This window comes from Miniopterus schreibersii (assembly GCF_964146895.1).
Source record: "Miniopterus schreibersii genome assembly, chromosome: 9".
NCBI classification, from domain to species: Eukaryota; Metazoa; Chordata; class Mammalia; order Chiroptera; family Miniopteridae; genus Miniopterus; species Miniopterus schreibersii.
Window position 1 is genome coordinate 66,535,316 of NC_138118.1, and position 22,506 is coordinate 66,557,821.

Consider the following 22,506-nt stretch of genomic DNA (forward strand, 5'->3'; position numbering starts at 1 on the left):
AAATAAGTAATTTCTTTAGGTCTTGAGAAAAGCACCCTGAGGTCTTTTCTCATGTCCTTCTGACTGGTTTCATGGAAAACTAGCCAATGGGTCATTCCACCTCAGGGCTCAGGAGATGAAACATAACTTAGGTCAAGATGCTTTTAGTCTGCCAGGGGTCCAAACTTGTGACCATTAGTCAGACGTGGGCTAGTGTGTTTTGCTGCCTCAGGTGTTACTGATTATCCAGCAGAGAGTCTAGGTCTATGAGGAGTGTGGAGGGGGGTGATGATTCCTAAAACTATAGTCACAAATTAAATTGAAATTGTGAGGAAATTCAGTTTCAAAAGAAGTGCTATATATGAAAATAAGATTTCATTGTTCTTGGTAGTTTGTGACAGGGATATACAGAATAATAGGTTGCCTTCTTTCAAACATCTAAATAGGAGAGGAAAAAAACCTATTCCAGGACATTTTTTGAGCTACCTGATAAGTGGCAGTAAATTTATACTTATTAGATGCATATACCAGTTCTCTCTAGCCCTTTTCCCCTCAGGCTATTATCTAGGAGAGAGGGTAAAAAAAGCTTGCTTTCTCTTTGAGGGTTAGTGCTCTGTGCTGTACTTCAGTCAGCCTCCTTCCAGATGTAGGCACACCCGTGCTTTATGTAACAGTGAATGCTCAACTCTGCTATTTTTATAACAAAAAGGATTTAGGTTCAGTTTTAAAAAAATTTGAGCTGGATTACTTTCAGGCAGTTGGATAATATCAAATATATTGTTAGCAAATTCAACTAAAATTATTGAAATATTTTGTAGACTTACTATGCTGGTTAAATAGATAATACATGTAAAAAGTCATGGATAGCATATGTTAGATTCTTGTTATTGTTGACATTCTAGAGAAGGCTTGTGTTACTCACTTGGAACTTACGGCAGAAATACAATTCCTGTAGGAGAAGTCTCTAGAAATGGAGATGAGCACAGGCCACGTTCTTTCTTTGCATACCTTGAGAGGTATTTGGTTTGCATTTCTGTAAGACCCAGTAATCACTTGCGACTGGTTTACTTGACATGAATTTGGAAGCTGCCACTCTCAGTCTTAAAGTAGATATGAAGTACAGAGATGAATGGTTCTTTCAGTCCTGAGTGGTTCTAAAGATATCTTTGTACAGGATAAACTTATCAGGAGTGGCAAGTAATAAATGAGAGTTATTAAAAATTAGGAATCTTTTACTTACCCTAATTGATGGCTCTCAGAAGAAGATTCATAACTTTTTTGTTAGTTGCTCTTTACTTTCTTCACTGTCTAAAGACTTAAAATGGCAGAGAGTTTGGAGGGGGTTTTGTAAAGTTAATTAATGTTAATTGTGTCATGAATTACTTTAAGGAGTCTGCTGAGTGATGGACCCAGTGAAGGGGGTCGATACCATTTAATGTTCAAGAGGGGATAATGCTGGTCTTTGGCACTGTCTTACGAACATTAGGGCCGTGTGAGAGCTTGTCAGGAACAGCTCTAAAGATCAGTTGCTCACGGCAATTAAAACAATTGAAAATGACCTGCTATTACATTATACATGATGCAGCGCTACTCCCAGTATGAACAAACTTTCATTCCATTAGTGATTTCCAATTTTATACCAAGCACTGCAATTTATTTTTCTTAGTTACCTTACTATGGCTGTCTATGTACTTCTAACAGGATATTATTAATATTTATCCTATTATCTCATACAACATTTTATGGTTAAAGCACTTTGCAATCTTAACTAATTAATCTTTATATCCTGCCTTAAAGGATGGTAAATACCCTTTTAGAGTTAGGAAAACTGAGTTGGGAGTGGTTAAGAATTGGCCATCAAGAAAATAATCTGAGAGTAAAGGTGGGAATGAGGAATATCTGTATTAGTGTCAACAATAAATGTTTTTAAAAAGAAAAGAAACTAATAAATTTCAGAGTCTGGGTTCAAGGCATTTTACCCCCTTGGAACTAAAATTAATAACACTTTGGTCCTGAAGGTCATACTCTGAATCTGGGTCACCCTCCCTACAGCCCCATTAGATAAGTGGAATTATTTTTAAACAGAATTTACTCTTTAAGTTAACACACCCAAAAAGAACTTAAAAAATAATCATCATAAAATGAACAAAGAGAATACCAAAGTTTAGTGATTTTAAAAAAATATATTATTTATTTAGAGGAATTAGTGAACTAAATCCTACTGAAAGCACATAAGAATGTGTGCATATTTCCAAAAAGATGTTTTAGAGCATAGAGTAATATAAAAATTATTTAATAGATAGCAATGTCAGGTACTTTACAAATATGATCAACCTATAACAATAGGTTGGCACTTTAGTATTTTCACAAATTTACCAATAAATCAACAGAGTTTTGAGTGATTTGCTGATGAGCATATAGTTAATAAAATATGATGCTAAAATTAAAACCCAAGTCTGACTCCAAAGTCCTTAGTTTTTACTCTACAAAAACACTAGTAATCAAGTAAATAGAAACTGATCTCCAGTTAAAAAATCCCATTCTTGACTCAACAATAATCTAGTCTTTCTAATCCACTGAAATGCTAGACACATCACTGAAGACCTCTCTAGATGCCCTGAATCCAGTCCATAATAGTGCTATGATCTCCAGATAACAACACATCAAAACATAAAACTACAGAGTGATTCTAGTGAATAAGTGCTCCAATGACTAGTAGAGTCAGGGATTGCAACTGAAATCCTAAGAAGCATACTTATGACACTTAAACTTTTAAAGTGAATTCAAGAAAAGTTCAGATTTAAATGTATTTTTAGTTTGGGGTAATTAAGGTAGTGATCCTAATGTTATAATCATGGCTTATATACTTTCTTTGGGAAAATATACATGTATTATATCAGTGCCCATTGAAATGTTAAGAAGAATTAATGAGTCTGATATAAATGGCAGATAATGCAACTATGTTTTGGATTTGCATTTACTCTTTCCAGGTCTAAGCTTGTGTGGCTGTGATAAATACCCCAGAGCATTACACAGGTGAGTCCTGTAAAAAAATAAGTGCATTACTACTGTCTTAGCCTTAGAGTTACCATGCCAAAATGACTTTTCCTACTTTATGGTTATCTGATGACAGACAGAGGTGATTTTAGAGAGAACTCAGAACCAGTTTTGGTTTAGTTTACTTCTTTAGATAATGTTAAATGTTTACAAATGTGATAGCATAAAATACCTATTATTGAACCTGAACTACTAAATCTGACATACCATATTATACCTGTTATCAGTGAAGGTGGGGTTGGACATTGTTTTCCTTGGACACTCATGACTCTATGAAAAGACAAGGGCGTGAGCCATAGTTATACAATGCAGATGGTCTTTAAGCCTTTTGACATCAAATATCAGGCCAGCTAAAGAAAAAGGAGATAAATCCAATAAAATGTATTTGTCCCCAAATTATTCCCATATTTTTCTATCAGTACTTCTTTATTCAAATTTATTTTATAATTCATATTTAAAAGCTAATGGTCTCTATACATGGATTTATATTTGATTTCCTAGAGTGTAATAAAATAGTAGTTTCTACTATGAGATATGTTGTTTTTTTAAAGTCCTGCTTCCTTGTATAGAGAACCAAATAACTTTTAAGATTATATCACAGAGCAAGTAAATTACTGAGAACAAACTAGAGTTCATCCTCTGAGTGAATTTGGAGCTGCCTATTTGTTCCCTCAGTAATACCTAGTAATGCACAAACAGCTCTGTATTAGATTATTTGTCAATGTTATTTTATGAAGAAATTTAATAAAATTTACTACTCTGCAATCCATTGAGCACTTCCTAACTTAATTGTCATATTCTGCATTTCCTGAGATTTACAATTAAAATTGTGATGAGCCAGACATACAAACTATTCCTTGTGTGACAAGACAGGTTATTTGTATTTTATCAAAATTGTCTGAGATACTTATTTATAAAACTTTTATCAAAACTTGATTTCACTTATACATAAGTACTTATAGTACATCACATAAGTCTGAATATTTTTTCAGCCTAATTTTCTCTTAAAGCCCACCACAAAAAAACCCCACCATAGTTCAATTTACTATTTATGCCCATGCCAGATCCAGTTAATAAAAAATAATGGCTCTGACATTTTATATTTTCCAAGGATGATCAAATAAGGAATGGTTTCCAGACCAGAATAAACATTTATTTTCATTAAGACATGTTTAGTCTTCCTTATATTATTGTGACTAGTCACCAATATTACTTCCTAAATTTTTAAGACCACATAAGGCAATGTATTAACTTACAATACTTTGTTCCATTGTTTTTTTTTTAAACCTGAGTTGAACTGTTACAAAGGCCAATAATAATATGAGATAGTACCAGTATTATTCCTATTTTGTGTGATAATTATGAGGTTTGAAAATAGGAAACAGTATAGAAATAAAAATCAAGTTGTTTTACTATATAACTTAGACAAATTATCTTTAAATACTATAACAACTTCTCACTGGCTTTAACAAAAATACTGAGTATGGATATAATAAGCTGTTTTTTCATTCTCATTTGTTCTTTCCAACGACCTGGGGGAATGCAGAATGATTAACAACTTTGTAAGTGATTTCATATAAGCATTAAATTTAGAATCAACTTTAAGGACCATTTGTTTAGTCAATAATAGTACTGTTAACTAAGAAATTGGAAAAGAGGCAAATTGCAAATAACAGTAACACTAAAAGTTCCATTTTAGAAGTGTTTTGACCAGTTTGGGACACTTAGGGAAGTGTTGGGCACATTTATATATCTCTGTGCTTGACATCTGAATATTCTTTGCTTATTTGACTTATTTCATGACTTGAAAAGCTAATCTCTTTGAGCATCAGCATCCTAAATATAAAATAGAATTAATACCTTATAGTAGTGATATGAGGCAAAATAAATACATACAGGGTAGGACAAAAGTAGATTTATACTTATTATGGAAAATAATACAATAATTAATAAACTGTTTCGAGCACTCACAACTTTAAACCTACTTTCGCCCCACCCTGTAGATAATATATAAGAATATGCTCTGTCAACTATACAAACTTACATGAATGAATTACACTGTGGTTAAGACATTTAACTTGAAATATACAAAGGGCTTTTATGTACATGAAACTCCAGGGTACAGGACTGTCCATTTATACATTTCAGATATAAAGTCAAATAATTTTAAAAGAAATCTCAGCAGCAATCTCCCCTAGCCAAAAAAGAAGCAGAAGCCACAGACAGAATCTTAGAATATATGAACAATGACAAGGTGTTAACAAGAAAAAGAAATCAGGTGAGAAGTGAGGTGGCATCCAAGATGTCAAAGAGAAATAGAACAGTGCAGCCATGGAGCCAGGGACACCAAACCTACCTGAGGTCAGGTCCATGATGGAAAAGCACACGCCTCATTGAAGAGGTTGATTTCAGAAGAATAATCATGAGGAAAGATTAAGAAATGCAGATGGAATAGGAGATGTTGTCTTTCCTTTATCTCTAAACCCAGTTGTTTCTATGTAGACAAATATCTCTAAATCTACTCCCTCCGAAATGCCACGAGAATCTGAGAGGAGGAATATTCTAATGGGTGCTTCTTGGTTTCTCATGCCTCAGATTTGGAGAACCATATCCATAGAGAGAGAAAGGGAAGCAATATGGAACTTGAAGACAAGCAGGCTTTTACTCTAGGCCCGTATTAGTCTGTTCTGGCTACCACCATAAAATGCCACAGACTAGGTATCTTAAACAACAGAAAATTATTTTCTCACAGTTCTAGAGACTAGAAGTCCAACGTCAAGGTGTCCTCAGGTTTGGTTTCTGATGAGACTGCGCTTCCTGACTTGTAGACAGCTACCTGTCTCTGTCTCTTCACATGCCCTTTTCTCTGTGTACTCACAGAAAGAAAAAAAAAGATCTCTGGTGTATCTTCTTGTCCTTGTATGGACACCAGTCTTATTGGATTAGGGTCTCACCTTTAGGTCCTCATTTAACCTTAATTGCTCCCCTAAAGGACCTATTTTCAAATATAGTCTCATTGAGAGTTAGGGCTTCAACATATGAATTTTAGGGGAATGCAGTTCATTCAATAACAAGACTCAAGATTACCAAGGTCTAATGATTGGTGACCAGTGACTGATGAAAGTTGCTCTCATCCAACATCTAAGACAGTGGTTACCAAATAGCATTGAGTCAGTAAAAATACTTCTTTGCAAAGAAAGTATTTTAAAAAGTCTATTTTTCTCCTACTGAAACACCTAACTAGCATTTTTTCCATATTTTCTGTCTTTGACTTTCCTGCCTGTCCTCTACATAGCTATGAGTTACTTTCCTAAACTTTAAGTCAGACCTTTTACACCTCTCCTAAAAAACCTTCAATGACTCCCACTGCTTAAAGAATAAAATCAACCATTTTAATTATTTATTCAGCTCTCAATAACTTGGACCCAACATGTATTTTCAGTCTCATCAATTTCTCTGCTCTTTAGACACAGAAGATTATTCATTGCTACTTGGACTGTTCGTACTTTTTAATGACACTACACCTGTGCTAACTCAGCCCAAAATGCCCTCTCCCCTCAAGGCTCACTTCTAAATTCTAGAACTTCAGCAAAGTCTTCCCTGATCTTAGTAAGAAATCACTCCAAAAACTCTTTGAGCATAAGTTAATTGCTTATATGTCTGTCCTTCCCAAAATATTCTGAGCTTGTTAGGACAGAGAATGTTTTATTCATATTTTAACCAGCAGTTTTTTTTTTAAAGTCTCACACACCTATCATATAAAAAGTGAATGATTGCTCAATAAATGAAGAAATGGTGAAGGATTGGGGAGGCTATAAAGAGCAGTTATTATGAATGTCTAATAAAATAGGAAAGATTCTTAAGAAGTACCTGAGTTGTTATTTCCTCTAGGAGGAGAAACTGTCTTCACTTTATGAAAAAAACTATGAACATGTTTCCTATGACCACCTATACAAAATGGCCTGAGAGACAACCACACTCTAATTCACTAGGCATTAGACAATACAGCTTGACTGAAAAAGGTGCATATATCCATTTTCCTTTGACAAGAACAACCCCAAAAGAAGTAGATATAAGGGGAAACACTTAAAATATTGCCTAACTTTGACCACATAAAGTAAAAAATCTCTCTACCTCTCTTTATGACCCAGGGAAGAGTAGGAAAATATTCCATGGACAAAGTCTATTATAGTAAAAAAAAATAAAAAATCTTGTTCAGAGTTCACACTGAGTATCTTTTCATAAGAAATTATACAGCAGCACAATTAAAATGAAATACTAATTGTAACAAGAAAAGATGGTGGCTGCAGAATATAATTCACCCATAATAGATTTTCTAATGCCTTTCGTTATATCAAAGGGGAGTAGCCCTCTAGCCAATAAAGTAAATTTTCTGATCACCAAATGGGTACTTTGCCCTCATTCAGGCTGATATTGCAGCGACACCATGAATTTCTCAGACAGCTTTGTGAATCAGCAGAGTATTTCAGAGGAGAGCACTGACTGCTAAAAGCAAAGTCGTTATTTTTAAACAGCCTTTAAACTAGGAGATGAAACATTTCCTTGTGGGTCAAGGATGTATTTGCTCCAGCAGTTTGGAAGAGCAGAGAGTTCTGAACCATTTGGGAAGGAATAGAATAATGTTACTGCATCAGCCAAACCTCACATTATACAGTTTTGTAGGTCAAACTTTCTTGACTTTGTCTTTTTAGTGTCCCTGTCTATAATTCTTATTTCCAAAGAGCTTAAACATTAATATTCCATGAACTATCACCGTATATTTCCAAAGAATCTTTGAAAAGGCACTAACTAACTTGCTCATAACAAACTTTGGGATCTCGAAAAACTGTTTTACTTTCCATTTAAATAACCTAAAAAACAAAAAATTAAGACAAGAGAAACGTGTGTCCTCATGCATCCAACTCAAGAAACATTCTGCGCGCTACCTTATGCCAGGGTGTGTTAAGTGCTGGGGATACTGAGGCAATTAGACCCTTTACCTTGTTCCTAGTAGTGCTCACGAGCAATGGCTCTAACAACAATACGTAGTGCTCAAAGCCAAGTTAACTGAACTCAAGATACCCCCATGCCTCGCTCTTTCTTTGTACTGGTGTATTTATGGGTGTTTTTTATTGCTTCCGTGGGGTAAAATTCAGATTTAAGCCTGACTCACAGTCTTTTTTGTTCTTGTTCACAAAGCAAATATTATATTTTACTTATTTAGACATAAAAAGTATGATGCAGTCTAGATAATATGGTATCAAAATGCATTTTCAGTGACCATTTTTTAATCCTTCACAAGCACACTCTACTCTGGTTCTTTTGATTAGACTTTCCTCTACAACTGTCTCTTCAGTTTCCAAAAATAAGCCTAATTTTCATTAATTTATGATATACAACAGCTATTACATTTCACCCTCCATTTTTACTACCTCATATGCCTTCCCAGCAACCAATCCATCATTCTATTCACAGAAAATTTTCATTCTTTCAGTGTCCTGTCCTGTACTGTTTCATGATCATCTGGTAGAGTTATCCTTTCTTAAGGTTATCAGAGAGCCTCATTCACATCAACAAATCTAGAGAATCGAGTGACCACAACTAGCAAAAAAAATTAACCAGTAATAAAAAAACTCCCAATAAACAAAAGTCCTGGACTTCACAGGTGAATTCTACCAAATATTTAAAGAAGACTTCATGCCCATCCTCAAACTTTTCAAAAAATTGAGAAGAAAAGAATGCTTCCAAACTCATTCCACAAGGCCAGCATTACCCTGATACCAAAACCAAAGACATTACCAAATAAAGGAAATTACAGGCCAATATCGCTGATGAACATAGATTTAAAAATACCCAGCAAAATATTAGCAAACTGAATTCAGCAATACATTAAAGAGATCATTCACCATGATCAAGTGGAATTTATCCCTGGGATGCAGTGTTGGTTCAATATCCGAAAATCAATTAACATGATACACCACGTAAATAAAATAAAAGCTAAAAATCATATGATTGTATCAATGGAGGCATAAAAAGCATTTGACAAAATCTATCATTCATTTATGATAAAACAAAACCAACTCACAGCAAAATGGAAATAGACGGAACATACCTCAACATAACAAAGTTCATATGTGACAAACCCACAGCTAACATACTTAATGAAAAGCTGAAAGTGTTTTCTTTACAATCAGGAACAAGACAAGAATGTCCACTTTCACCACCATTTTTCAAGATAATATTGAAAGTCCTAGCCACAGCAATAAGAAAACAAAAAGAAATATAAGATATTCAAATTGGAAAGAAAGAAGTCAAAGTGTCAATATTTTCAGATGACATGATGCTACATACAGAGAACCCTAAAGATTCCTTGGTCCCATTTCCTCATCTGTAAAATGAGACATTTGGGTTTAATTGCTAAGATAGTTCCCAGTTACAAAATTCAGTGACTCAAATTATAACAGAGCTGTCATGATGAAAACTGTTCCTATCTTGTAAATAAAACTTGTAAGTTATTCTGAATACCCCTCCTCAGAAATCCTTTTCTAATTTTTCAAATTTAAAATGCACAGAGTAGATGGTGTATTCAAGCTTACATGTTAACTTGAAGGAAATTCTTGTCCTTGGAGATTTATGAAATTTTTATTTAATGTCCAGTCATCACTCTTGATGAAAGCAAATCCAACTGCAGTAAGCGAATTGCTCAGCCTTGTGAGTCATTCGTGGACACACAATTGAGCTTTCTCCCTTATCTCATGTCATTTCTTTCTCCAACATTGTAATTTAGATTAGAAAGAGTGAACACAAGAACTTGTAAAAAATGAAAAAGCCTGTGTAAAATGTGACAAGCAATATTTATAATTTAGCCAAGCCAAAACCTGTTTAACATATCAAAGAGGTTTTTTATAGTTTCTATGACTTAGAGGATCTTAAAATTCACATTTTAAGAATTTATTTGACAAAATGTTTGGTATTTTTTCAAGCTCTTATTAACCACTAGGTGTTTTATTTGTGTATCCAAAACAAATTTTCCTCAAGAAAATCTACCAAGAAAAAACTCATATCATAAAATTATTTTCTTGCAGATTTCTATTTTTTCATTATATAATACATGTTCAATGTAGAAGGGTAGAAAGTAAACAAGTGTATACAGAAAAAATTTTAATTATCCTAATGATATTCTTATAAATATGTTCCATTTTTTATCTTATAGGAACATTTAAATATTACATATTCAACAATAAAGCATATGCGCACATTATTACATAAAATAATGGATACAGTATTTAATTCCTATTATACTTACAATTTTATACCCTATCTTTTTATTTTATATTTTCCATATTAAATTGCTCTTAATTATGTATTTTAATAATAAGTATTATCTCATGTTCACTGAATGCTAATTATATGAGAGGCACTGTTCTAAAGCTGATGTATGTGTTGTCATTTATTCATATGAATAATCTCCTTTTGTAGTTGAGGGATCTGAGGCTTAGAATGTTAATCTGATTTTCAAAAGTCAAAGTGTCAGGCGATGGCAATGGAATTCAAACCTAGGCCAATCTTCAAAGTCTGAATTATTCTAAAGCTCACTATTTCTTTCAATTAAAAAAAAAGGCTCCACACTTCTTTTAATTGCCTCAATGTTTTATAAACCTTTTGTACATAAAAATTATGTGACTAGCTGATATTTTGAGTCATTTGTATATAAATGTTCACCAGTTTCATTTCCATTAATGGTTTTATATTTAGAATTTTGAATGGTGCATACCTCGTGCCTAAAAACTCATAATCAGCAATATTTTTAACACGGATTTAGTATTATGTGGCATAAGATTTTTCTCTGTTATTTCACTCCTTCTCAACAAAGAAATGGACATCTATCCATGAACACAAGCATCTGGGTGGGAGTTGTAGGATCTAGCACAACACACCGAGGGATTCGGGAAGAGTCCTGAATTCCAGGGCATCTGGTGACAGGCAGGAGACCTCTTCATGGGCTATGGAACAAGCAGAGCAGCAAACCTACCCCGACCCTTCTTGCCAGAGTCAAGAAAAAAACTTGGGAAGTACTGACCTGTACAGAAAAATCACAGACAAGAGAGAAATAAAAGTCCAGCTTTTCCAAAGGGAAATTGAAGCACGCCATTGGAGAGGGGAAAAAAAAAACACATGGCCCAGCAGTGTGGCTCAGTGGCTGAGCATCCACCTAGGATCCAGGAGATCGCGGTTTCATTCCCGGTCAGGGCACATGCCTAGCTTGTGGGTTCGATCTCCAGTGGGGAACATGCAGGAGGCAGCCGATCAATGATCAGTGACTCTCTCATCATTGATGTTTCTGTCTCTCTCTCTGAAATCAAAGACTGTTTTGTTTTGTTTGTTAAACATGAATTGGGACGGAGCAGAGATGTTTAGAGGAAATTTCCCAGTGCCGCCCACCCCTAAGGCAACACTGCACAGGCTGAACCAGCAGGAGGTGGTGGGCTCTCCCACCAGGAAAAGGAGAGCACTGGGTGGGTGTACAGCTGATCCAGTGGTTCCAGGTGTAGCTGGAAAAGCAGGTTCTCTCCAGGAGCACTCAGAGCACCGAGGGGGACATCCATGACTAAGAGGAGGGAGAAGGTCTGGAAAAAGGCAGATAAGAATATCAAGGGCATTAAAGAGGTACAGTTCCTACTGGCTGATCTGAGCAGTAAGTCCCCCATGAGATATGGCACTACCATACCCTAGGATCTCCCTACCAGTGTCAACACTCCCAGTGCCCCTAGTGCTAAACCCACGTGTCTCTCTGCTCCATGGCCAGTTCTTCATGTGTGCTTCCAAATGCCACTGTAAAGAGCCAGCAAGCTCTGATAGACAGGAAGTTAGCTCATACCCAGGCGATGAGAAAGGAAACCCTGCTGTTTGCAGCGTGGATAGACCCGGAGGGCATTATGTTAAGTGAGATGAGTCCGAAAGAGGAAGACATACTGTATAATATCACTTATATGTGGAAGCTGAAAAAGCCAAGTTTGCAAAAACAGAGAGTAGAATAATGGTTATGAGGGGGTGGGGGGTGAGGGAATTGGGGAGATGTTGCTTAATGGGACAAACTTGCAACCAGTGAAACACTGGTTTGGGAGACCCAACGCACAGCATAGTGATCACAGACAACAATCCTGTATTGCAAACTTCACACTTGCTAAGAGAGCAGATCTAAATTGTTCCCACCACAAAAAGAAATGATAATTATGGGACATGATAGAGGTGATAATCATACTGAATATTAGAAATGTATAAAATCAGCAGCTTGTACACTTCAAACATATATATATAATGTTATATTTTAATTATATCTAAATAAAACAAAAATATTTTAAAATTTATAATAGTTTTAACATTAGACAAAACTACATAGTATAATCAAAAATCAAGAGTAAAGATTTACACACAAATCTATTTACCTCTGACCATTTGGCATAGATGCATTAATATGTTCTCCAAATTAGCATGAATATAGAACATTGGGTGGTAGAATCCATATACTATAGAAGGCTACCCCTGGAGCAAAATATCTTAGCTGAACCATGTAGAAGTGAGCTCACATAAGCACCTGAACACAACACACAAAGAGTGAAGAATACACACAGCCATAGAACTAATAAATATAATTGCTATTAACACACAAAACATTTGATTTAAGAAAAAATGTCAAACGTTTTCCTGAACAAAGCATAGAGTTTTTAGTACTGGTTAGTTTCTATAGATCTCCTATATTGAGCCTTTATTTCTATTATGTATTCAAAGTTTTGATTGGAAATTACTTCCATATTAAGCTATTTAAGATTGTAAATCAGCCTTAAATGCCATTCCTACAATATGGACAGTTAACGAACTCATAATTTCTCATCTGGAAACTTTGAAATATGGAATTATTTGTATTAATGGGGAAAGAATTGTAGAGCTTCCAAAGAAGAAATTACGAAAATATTTGGATAGTGGTTTTGCTTTGTTTTTTCCCTATCATTGAAAGAAGAGGTTGAACCACCATTTTGTTATAAATTTGATTCAAGTTGAACTTACTTTGACTGAAGGACCCTAAGTATGACAAGTTATTGTATTTGACTTCCAATTATAAAGTATGCCTTTACTCTACCAACTAAACAGTTGTAATGCTGGTAAATAAATTGCAATCAGCTCTCTGGGAAGACAGGGAACTCTTATTTGCAGTGTTTGTTCATTCCCATGGTATGAATACTCTCATCATGGCCTATGTAATGTACAAAATATCGGAAGGAGATGCTCACAATAACATCCAATAGAAGTCAGCTCTGCTATTCCCCAAACTACTGGCCAGTCACAAAACTAAGCTTTAAAAAGCTTAAGTTTTTAAAGAAGAAAACTTAAAATCACCTGTTGTATGCAGAAAAAAATTAGATATCAGAATTATGTAATACTTTCCATAGAATTTAAGTCTTAACATTAATGAAAATATATCTAGAAGGCAATTTATATTCTCTAAAACCAAGTAACACAGTAGCTTTCAATGTACATATTTCCTCCCTTTCCTTTCCTGTAGGCTCAAGTTATTTATAACTTCAAAAGTTCTTTACATGAAATATATTCTAATTTCCATTTAACCTGCTTACTTTTGCTTTGATGTTGCTTAGTTGATTAAAAGCATTTAGAATCTCATTGCTATGAAATGTGATTAGTAATGTCATATTTCTTAAGCTTATTTTGTCAACACTTTGCATATTGAATTTTGATCAAGTAATAGATAACATTATCTTGTTTGCAAATCTGTCTGTGGTAATTGTCATAAAAATATAGCTCCAGTTTAAATTAATAATTGATCCAGCAACTGAAGAAATAGCAAATCATTTTACTTAATTATATCCTTTCCAAAGAGCTGATGTGAAGAAATTTAAAAATGCTGCTTCATACTTCAGGAAATTATGATACTTTAAACTTCATCCATTGATTTGTTACTAGAGACAGGTAGATTGGGGGATGGTACCTAGAGAGTAAAAGCTGTAAATAAAATGCTTTGTTATGTTCTCTGAAAACTTTGACCTATAGAAATAGATTATTCTAACCCTCTACTTTTTTTTTTTCCAAGCAAGAGATAGATCTGTTGTCACTAGGTCACTGCAGATTAAGATTGGTTGCCTGTGTCAAATCTATCCATGTTTGCCCCCCAAAATAAATAAATTGTAAATAATTGGACATTAGTTATTATTAAAAGGATCTTCTAAAGTGGTTTATTCCACAAATAGTACAAGGCACTGTCAGAAAAAATATACTCAGCATCACAATCTTAATTGTGTGCCTATAAAAACCTTGATTGAGAACTGAGAAGGATCTAAGACTGTCCCTCTTTGACACTTTCTTTTAGACAAAAGGTTTCTATCTCTCAGTTGAAGGTAGAGAAGGGCCTCTTTTTCAAAAAAAATGTCTGTCTCTTTTGTCTAATAGTATTGACTATATTTTGGTACTCAGGAAGCCCACAAAGTTTTCTACCAGCTTGTACTGAAAGGAACAGTGATAATTCAGAATTAAAAGAGGCCTTTGAGACCCCTGACTGCCAGCAAGCAGGGCACAGCCTGAGAAAGCTCCTCAGCTAAACACATAGGGTATCTCTTAAGAAAAAGAACGGCTCATCTGGGAGAGCCAGGGGCCCAGCACGTAAGCCAAGAGGCATAGAAAGTCAATCCAAGAAAGCCAGAAGGAGCCCTAATTGAGGAACTGACGTGTCCAGCTAAATTCCAAGATTTCTATGAACTGCTATTTGCCTCCTTACTTTTTGAATGAAGGTGTCTATTAAATTCTTCTGTCCTTGTCACATTACCTACTGAGTCTGTGGGGGTCAGATGTCTTCTAGTTCTTAGTTTTTCAAATCAAGAGGAGCCAGAAGAGCTCATTCACACCTGGACCTGATTTAAATAATGAGATCACGTTCTCTGAGCTTGAGGCAATAATGGGATAAGATTTGGGTATCCTGAGGAGTGGTGTGGGTATTTTGCATGTAGGATACATTTAAATAATTTGTAGCTGGACTAAAGACGGCCAAATACATTTCATTACTCATCCCATCAACATGTGGAGTTTATTTCCCTTCCCTCTTGAATCTGGGTTGACCCTGTGACAGCTCAACAAATAGAATGTAGTGAGAGTGACAATGCCCCAATCACAGACTCACTCCTTCAGAGAATTTACAGCACCTATTTCCTCCCTCTAGGATTTCTCATTCTTGGAACATTTCCTGGAACTCAGCCATTATGCTATACAAAGCCCAAGCCACATGCATAGGACACATGTTGATGTCTCAATTGACAGTCTCAGATGAAGTCCCAGCCACTAGGCAGCGTCAAATGCCAGCCGTGTGAGCAGAACGTCTTGCTTGTCCAGCACATCTGAGCCCAGGGATGTTGCGGCCAAAGCAGGTACCATACGGAGTAAGAAAGCAAGGCAGCTCAGCCCAGTCAACACCAAGACTAGTGAGAAATAATAAAATAGTTGTTGTTTTAAGCTACTCAATTTTGGAGTGGTTTGTTATGCAACAATAAATAACTAAAGTAGGAGTCTTCTGTGTTGGGAGGTAATGAAACCATGTAAGAATGAATGAGACTGAATAGGCAAGCATGTGACATGAAACATTAGAGGCTTAGAAAAGAATCCTGGGAACTCCGAATTTGCTAGACAGAGGAACAGAAGCCAGCAACAAAGTCTTTGAAATATGTTCATAAAGGTAGAAGGAAATCGGTGACCTGTAAGCCAATGCAAGAGAGAGGGGCCATGGAGGTGAGTGCTAATGAGAGATCAAATAAGATACAGCCGATAATTGCTTGTTACATTTAACGACAGGGAAGTCAAAGGTGGCCTTAGCAAAAATAGATTTGCAAACTGACAGAAGCCAGATTGTTAGAGCCACAGGTAGTTGAAGAATGAATAGTAAAGAAGTAGAGAGGAACAGAGTAGAGGTTCAATTGAAGAGTCGGAAAAGATGACAGGGAGAAGCTGAGTGTGTGTGCGTGTGTCAGAGAGAAGGGGGTGGAGAGAGAGAGAGGTCTGAAAGATTAAACTACTTTTAATTCGGGTGAGAAAGAAAAAGAATATAAAAGTTAGGGGAAGACAAAAATGTGAGTAATATTTTACTCTTTCCAGAAAGGATCCTCAAACCACAGAACATCCATTTAGGCACTCTCTATGTCCATTCTCTATACACACAGTAACCTCAAAATAACATTTGCTACAACACAGCCTTTGTAATGATTTAGCTGTATCATGAATCCAAAGGAAATTATGTACTTGCATATCAAAATGACCTTGCTAAAATGTGGGGAATAGAATCTATGGCGGAAATTTAATCTTAAGATTTTATAGCTCAAAAACTCTCTTTTTAAATTCTAGGCAAATTCTTCCTGCTAAGGTGAACGGTGAAATTTATCCTTTATTCCTTATTTTGGGAAAAATTGATAGAGTAATATTCAGCAGCAGAAAAATATCTACTTACTGGTATGAAAGAGAATATACAAAATTTTGCTTGACAGGCTTCTGAAATGGATTGTGGGTAAAGTTAGTGCCCTTCCCAAATGTATGTCTGTCTGTCCATGAATTTACACACATACAGAAGAGCCTCCTAGGAGGAAGCAGGTGGCTAGTACCCTGGTTCTTTCTCTGGGCATTTCAAAGAGTGAAAGAATGCAAAGAAAAATGGCACTGGAATAGCTTACAAGGAACAAAAGAATCTAGACTAGTGGCTTGGGATCAGCACTACGTTGGGGTGTTTAGAGAGAGCTTCCTGAGCGCAGCACGTGGCTCGATGCAAGAAGCCTCCTAATCCATACATATACCCTGGTCCTGTGGGGAGGACCCTTGGGGCAAGCACTTCGAGGATATGAAGTGAGGGATACGTTACATTAAAGACCAGTAAGTCCTTCAGGGTGAAGGCAGTTTTCCTACAAAAATCCTGAAAGAAATAAGATTCATTCTCTCATGCTCCCTGAAATTCCTTGCAGCCTGAGAAAGTCATTATGCTTGAGCCTGGGTGTCAAGCCACCAGCCAACTTTTTTGTTTGTTTGTTTATCCCTCCCATTTTGACGGCCTAATTTCCACTTCCCTTGGTAATTTTTTTTTTTTTCCAACCCATTTTTTCCTTTAAGTTAGTTTTACCCGCACATTAGCAAAACAGAGGATTTTCATCCTGTTGTGTGCCCTCTTCCAGAACTTGAAACCTTGGAATGAGGTAAGTAAATTCTCTAACTAGTTAACAAGAGCATATAAGGTAATTTGTTCCTTTCTAATCCTCACCTAAGAGAGAAACATGGATCGGCTGGTTGCCTCCCATATGCACCTCGACCTGGGATCGAACCTGCAACCTAGGTATGTGCCCCAACCAGAAATCAAACCCGCAACTGTTTGGTGTGTGGGATGACACTCAAACCAACTGAGCCACCCCGCCAGGATAATAATTTGTTTCTAAGATAATCTTACAAGGCAAAAGCATAAACGAGAGAAGAATTTTTCTTTATGCATAAGCAACACCTGCTCAATTCCCCCTGCTGCAGTTAAAGAAAAGTAAGCAAAGGGAATATGGGCAAAGTAATTCTTTCAAGCAATCAAATCAGAAGCCCATTCATTAATTTCTAGCCCAAGTAGAGCAATTCAGGACATCTTCATAAGGTCAATGAGTCTCCAAACTATGCTTTTGTGCTGGCTCAACTGCTGCCAATGACCACACTCCCTAAGTATCCTCAGTATTTTGACAATAATTTTAAGTGCTTTCAAACTTAAAATGCTTTTCACTGGGCCAAACAGTTTTAGATGTGTGTCCTTATTGTTAACATGAATCAAGCGCAGCAAACAAAGCCACACCAAATCACCACGAATGAGAGAAAACCTTCAAAATATATTAACCAAATTAAAATGAAGCCGATCAATTTCCAAACTGTGGAAGATGTATAATTAATTAGACAGTGGTTCTCAACTGGGAGGGTCTTTGCTCCCCACAAAACACTTGGCAGTATCTGAAGACACTGTATCAACCAGAAGAGTAGAGACTGGTATCTAGTAGGTAGAGACCAGGGATACTGCTAAACACCCTCCAATACACAGGCCAGCCCCCTACAAGAAAAAAATACTGGCTCAAACATCATTGGTGCCAGATTTGAGACATTTTGAGTTAGAACTATCATAAAGTCCAATTTCTTTTGTATTTATGAAGCACCCTCTGGTTTGTAACAATACCATCATAGCATAGGCATGTAGATAGAAATTCATCTTCTAGTTCATAATGGTTTTCAGGGAACGGAGAGGAGAATTACTATTGTTATATCTGAAAACAATACTAGGGCATTAAGGATTTAAGGGAAAAGAGTGTGTCAAAGACACTGATGTCTTTGTACAACTTGATCTTTAGATAAATCTGAAGTTTAGGAATGCCTTGAAATATTGATAAATTCTCCAGTATTCTCATTTTACAATGAGATTTTTAGAATATTCTAAGCCTATACCTTTGTCATGCAAATAACAAACAAGACACTAAGGTACTTAGAAACAAACTGACTCCAGATTTCTATATGAGTCTTATATTACAATGGTTGATTAAAGGTCTAGACTAAATAAAATTAATAAGGGAGATTAAAATAAAAGACATACTATTTAAATTGATTCTGTCAGACGCACACAGCTGACATTGTCTTCTTGCTGCGACTCTTACTACGCTCTGGAGGGCCTTCTCTCTCTGGTTCACAATGGTGACTATTTAGGAAAAACTGATTGCACCAGTTGCAGAAGAAGAGGTAACAGTCCCAAACAATAAAATCACTGTCATGGGTGTTGGACACGTTGGCGTGGCTGTGCCATCAGCATTCTGGGAAAGTCTCTGGCTGATGAGCTTGCCCTGGTGGATGTTTTGGGAGATAAACTCAAAGAAGAAATGATGGATCTGCAGCACGGGAGCTTATTTCTTCAGACACCTAAAATTGTGGCAGTTAAAGATTACTCTGTGACCGCCAATTCTAAGATTGTGGTAGAAGTTTGCCAGCAAGAGGGAGAGAGTCGCCTCAACCTGGTGCAGAAGAATGTCAGTGTCTTCAGGTTCATTATTCCCCGGATCATCAAGGACAGCCCTGGCTGCATCATAACTGTGGTTTCTAGCCCAGTGGATATTCTCACATAAGTTACCTGGAAGCTAGGTGGATTACCCAAGCACCAAATGATTGAAAGTGGATGCAATCTGGATTCTGCTAGATTTCGCTACCTTATGGCTGAAAAACTTGGCATTCATGCCAGCAGCTGCCATGGATGGATTTTGGGAGAACATGGCAACTCAAGTGTGGCTGTGTGGCGTGTAGTGAATGTGGCAGGCGTTTCTCTCCAGGAACTGAATCCAGAAATGGAGACAGACAATGATAGTGAAAATTGGAAGGAAGTGCATAAGATGATAGTTGAAAGCGCCTATGAAGTCATCAAGCTAAAAGGATACATCAACTGGGCTATTGGATCAAGTGTGGCTGATCTTATTGAATCCATATTTAAAAATTTACCTAGGATTCATCCAGTGCCAACGGTGGTGAAGGGGATGTATGGCATGAGAACAAAGCCTTCCTGAGCCTTCCGTGTATCCTGAATGCTCAGGGATTAACCAGGGTTATCACCTAGAAACTGAAGGATGGTGAATTTGCTCAGCTCAAGAAAAGCGCACATACCCTGTGGAACACGCAGAAGGATCTCAAAGACCGTGACTGCAGGGCTCTAGGTTGCGGAGATTTAAAAACTACAGTGTGATTAACCATGAACCTTTAATTCCATCCATGTACATGCATCACCATTTGCTTTTATCTCCCTAAATACGTGAATCTGGGCTCACAGGATCACAGCCCATGCTTGGAGTAATGCTTGCAATATGAGTCTTGAACAAATAAATTAACCGCCAGAGTGTGAAAAAAAAATATTTAATTAATTAATTCAGTTAAACATTACTAATGGTGCCCATTTCCACTCATTTTATTTTTCCAGCCATTCAGACTTATATTCTAGTCTTGAGAGGCAATGAAAAGGGAGAAAGGGAGAGAGAAATTCTTCCCATTGATTCTGCAGCAGTGATCTCAGAAAGCCCAGTGGGAACAAAAACGTTTAAGGAGGTAGGAAGCAAACTGACTCCATGGGAACTTTATTAGGTAAGCGGCAGATGGACATGAAAAGTGGCTCTGCCTCTGAAGAGAAGGAAAAGCTTCCCTGGCAACATCTTTCACTTTCCAACCATTTCATTTAAAGGAAATGTCAGGCGTAAAATCTTGGGGACAAAGTCTATAATCTATGTGTTTTATCATATGTGGACAACCACCTTAAGTACCAAGTTACAGGCTAAAGGTTAGCCGATGTTGGGCTTTAGCAAGGATGTAACCAGATTACAAATTTCAATTTTATTTATAATTAAGAATTTTAACAATTCTATAGTGGATGGAGTAATCGTTTTGGAATTTATGAAACACTCCATTAGTAGCGATACGTTTCTTCTGGTCAGAGCTCTATGTTTTCAATGTTATATTAAAGTAAACATGCTCCAGAATGTCTATCACACTGTTTTCTTAACACCATTAAAATTATAACTTGAATTAATTTATCCAATCAGATCTAGTAGCAGATTCCTAATTTGGGGGGGGGGGGCGGTAATAGATATTAAAATTAGACCCAAAAGTTCTTTTCTTTATCCCCTAAAGGGGATTCTTTAGAACACTGCTTTCTTAAGTTGCCAATGGGGAGAAACAGTTCCTGAGAAGTTTGGAACATACTCCTTATGATAATTCTTAGATATTCACAGCCCATAGCAGAAGAATAAAGCCTTTGAGAAACCTAAGTAACAGTTTGTAGCAAGTCAACAAATATTTGTTCAGTTATCCAGTTTGGTCTGTAGCACCAATTAATATACTTCAGAATTAATATTCTGAGTAAAATATGGAAAATAGACGCCTATGACATGAATAGTAATGTTGGATGTATTAGTTATCCATTGCTATGTAACCAACTTTATTATATCCCGATTTCCATGGGTCAGGGGTCAAGGACAACTTAGCTGAGTTTACTATTCAGGGTCTCATAAGGTTGAAATCAAGTTTGGACTGAGATTTGGGTCATGTCTGAAGCTCAGGATCATCTTTCAAAATTACATGGTTGTTGATGTAATTCATTTCCTTATAGCTCTAGGGCTCTTGGTAGCTTCTTCAGGGCTAGCAGGAGAGGTAAATTCTCTCTTGCTTCAAGTCTCTGACCTGAGTCCCTTCTTTATAGGGTTCACCCAATTAGATCAGGCCTAGCCAGAATTATCTCCCTTTTGATTAATTAAATCCCCTGATTAGGAAGCTTGACTGCATCTAAAAAATCCCTCCACCTTTGCATTAACACATAATCTTATAATTCCCTCAGTGAGGCCCCTTATGTTAACAGGTCCCACCCACACTCATGGGCAATGGATTATATAAAAACTTGGATACCAGAAGCTGGGAACCACTGGACCATCTGGTGGTCCAATCTACCATATTGGGGAACTTTAAGGAAAGCAACAAACATAGTAGGGAGCTCAAAGGAGAAACAAGAGATCATAACATAATCTTAGGCTCACAATTAGTTATGTCCCAAAGACCCCTCCATAGCCAATGTCCCATTAGAAATAATTATGTCAAAGACTGCATATTTCAGACTGCTTCACTTAAAAGACAAAGTAGTTCATTTTACTAAGACCAAAGGAAAACTGACCATGTGTCTACTCTGGTACCTATTGCTGAAACTTTTAAGCCAGGCCTGAAATAGAAAAAAAAATATCAAGTATGTTCTGTCACCTTCTTAAGTTTTCCAAGATACTGTCATTCTATTCTAAACAAACATTTAATCCCATTAAATCATTACACAAAGAAGGAAAAATATATTGTGTCAAGCCTGTCCTGTAATGAAACAGACTACCATTCTTTTCTTAAGAAGTGGAAATTAGATAGATGATAGATGATGATAGATAGATAGATAGATAGATAGATAGATAGATAGATAGATAGATAGATAATGATAGATGATAGATAGATAGATAGATAGATAGATAGATAGATAGATGATAGATAGATAGATAGATAGATAGATAGATAGATAGATAGATAGATAGATAGATAGATGATAGATAGATAGATAGATGATAGATAGATGATGATGATGATAGATGATAGATGGATGATAGATGATAGATAGATGATGATGATGATAGATGATAGATGGATGATAGATGATAGATAGATGATAGATGATAGATAGATAGATAGATAGATAGATAGATAGATAGATAGATAGATGATAGATAGATAGATAGATAGATAGATAGATAGATAGATAGATAGATAGATATAGATAGATGATAGATAGATAAATAGATGATAGATAGACCGTAATATAAGAAGCTGAAGAGAATGTTAGAATGTCTCATGACTAGAATTTAGATT

At 36.2% G+C, this 22,506-nt stretch overlaps 1 pseudogene across 1 annotated transcript; it reads left to right on the forward strand.

Annotated features, from left to right (window-relative positions):
• Window positions 1-18,837: 18,837 nt before the first annotated feature.
• Window positions 18,838-19,810, forward strand: LOC308561626 (L-lactate dehydrogenase B chain pseudogene; annotated as a pseudogene). Its single transcript has one exon. The product of its transcript is annotated as an L-lactate dehydrogenase B chain pseudogene (transcript).
• The last annotated feature ends 2,696 nt before the right edge of the window (window positions 19,811-22,506 follow it).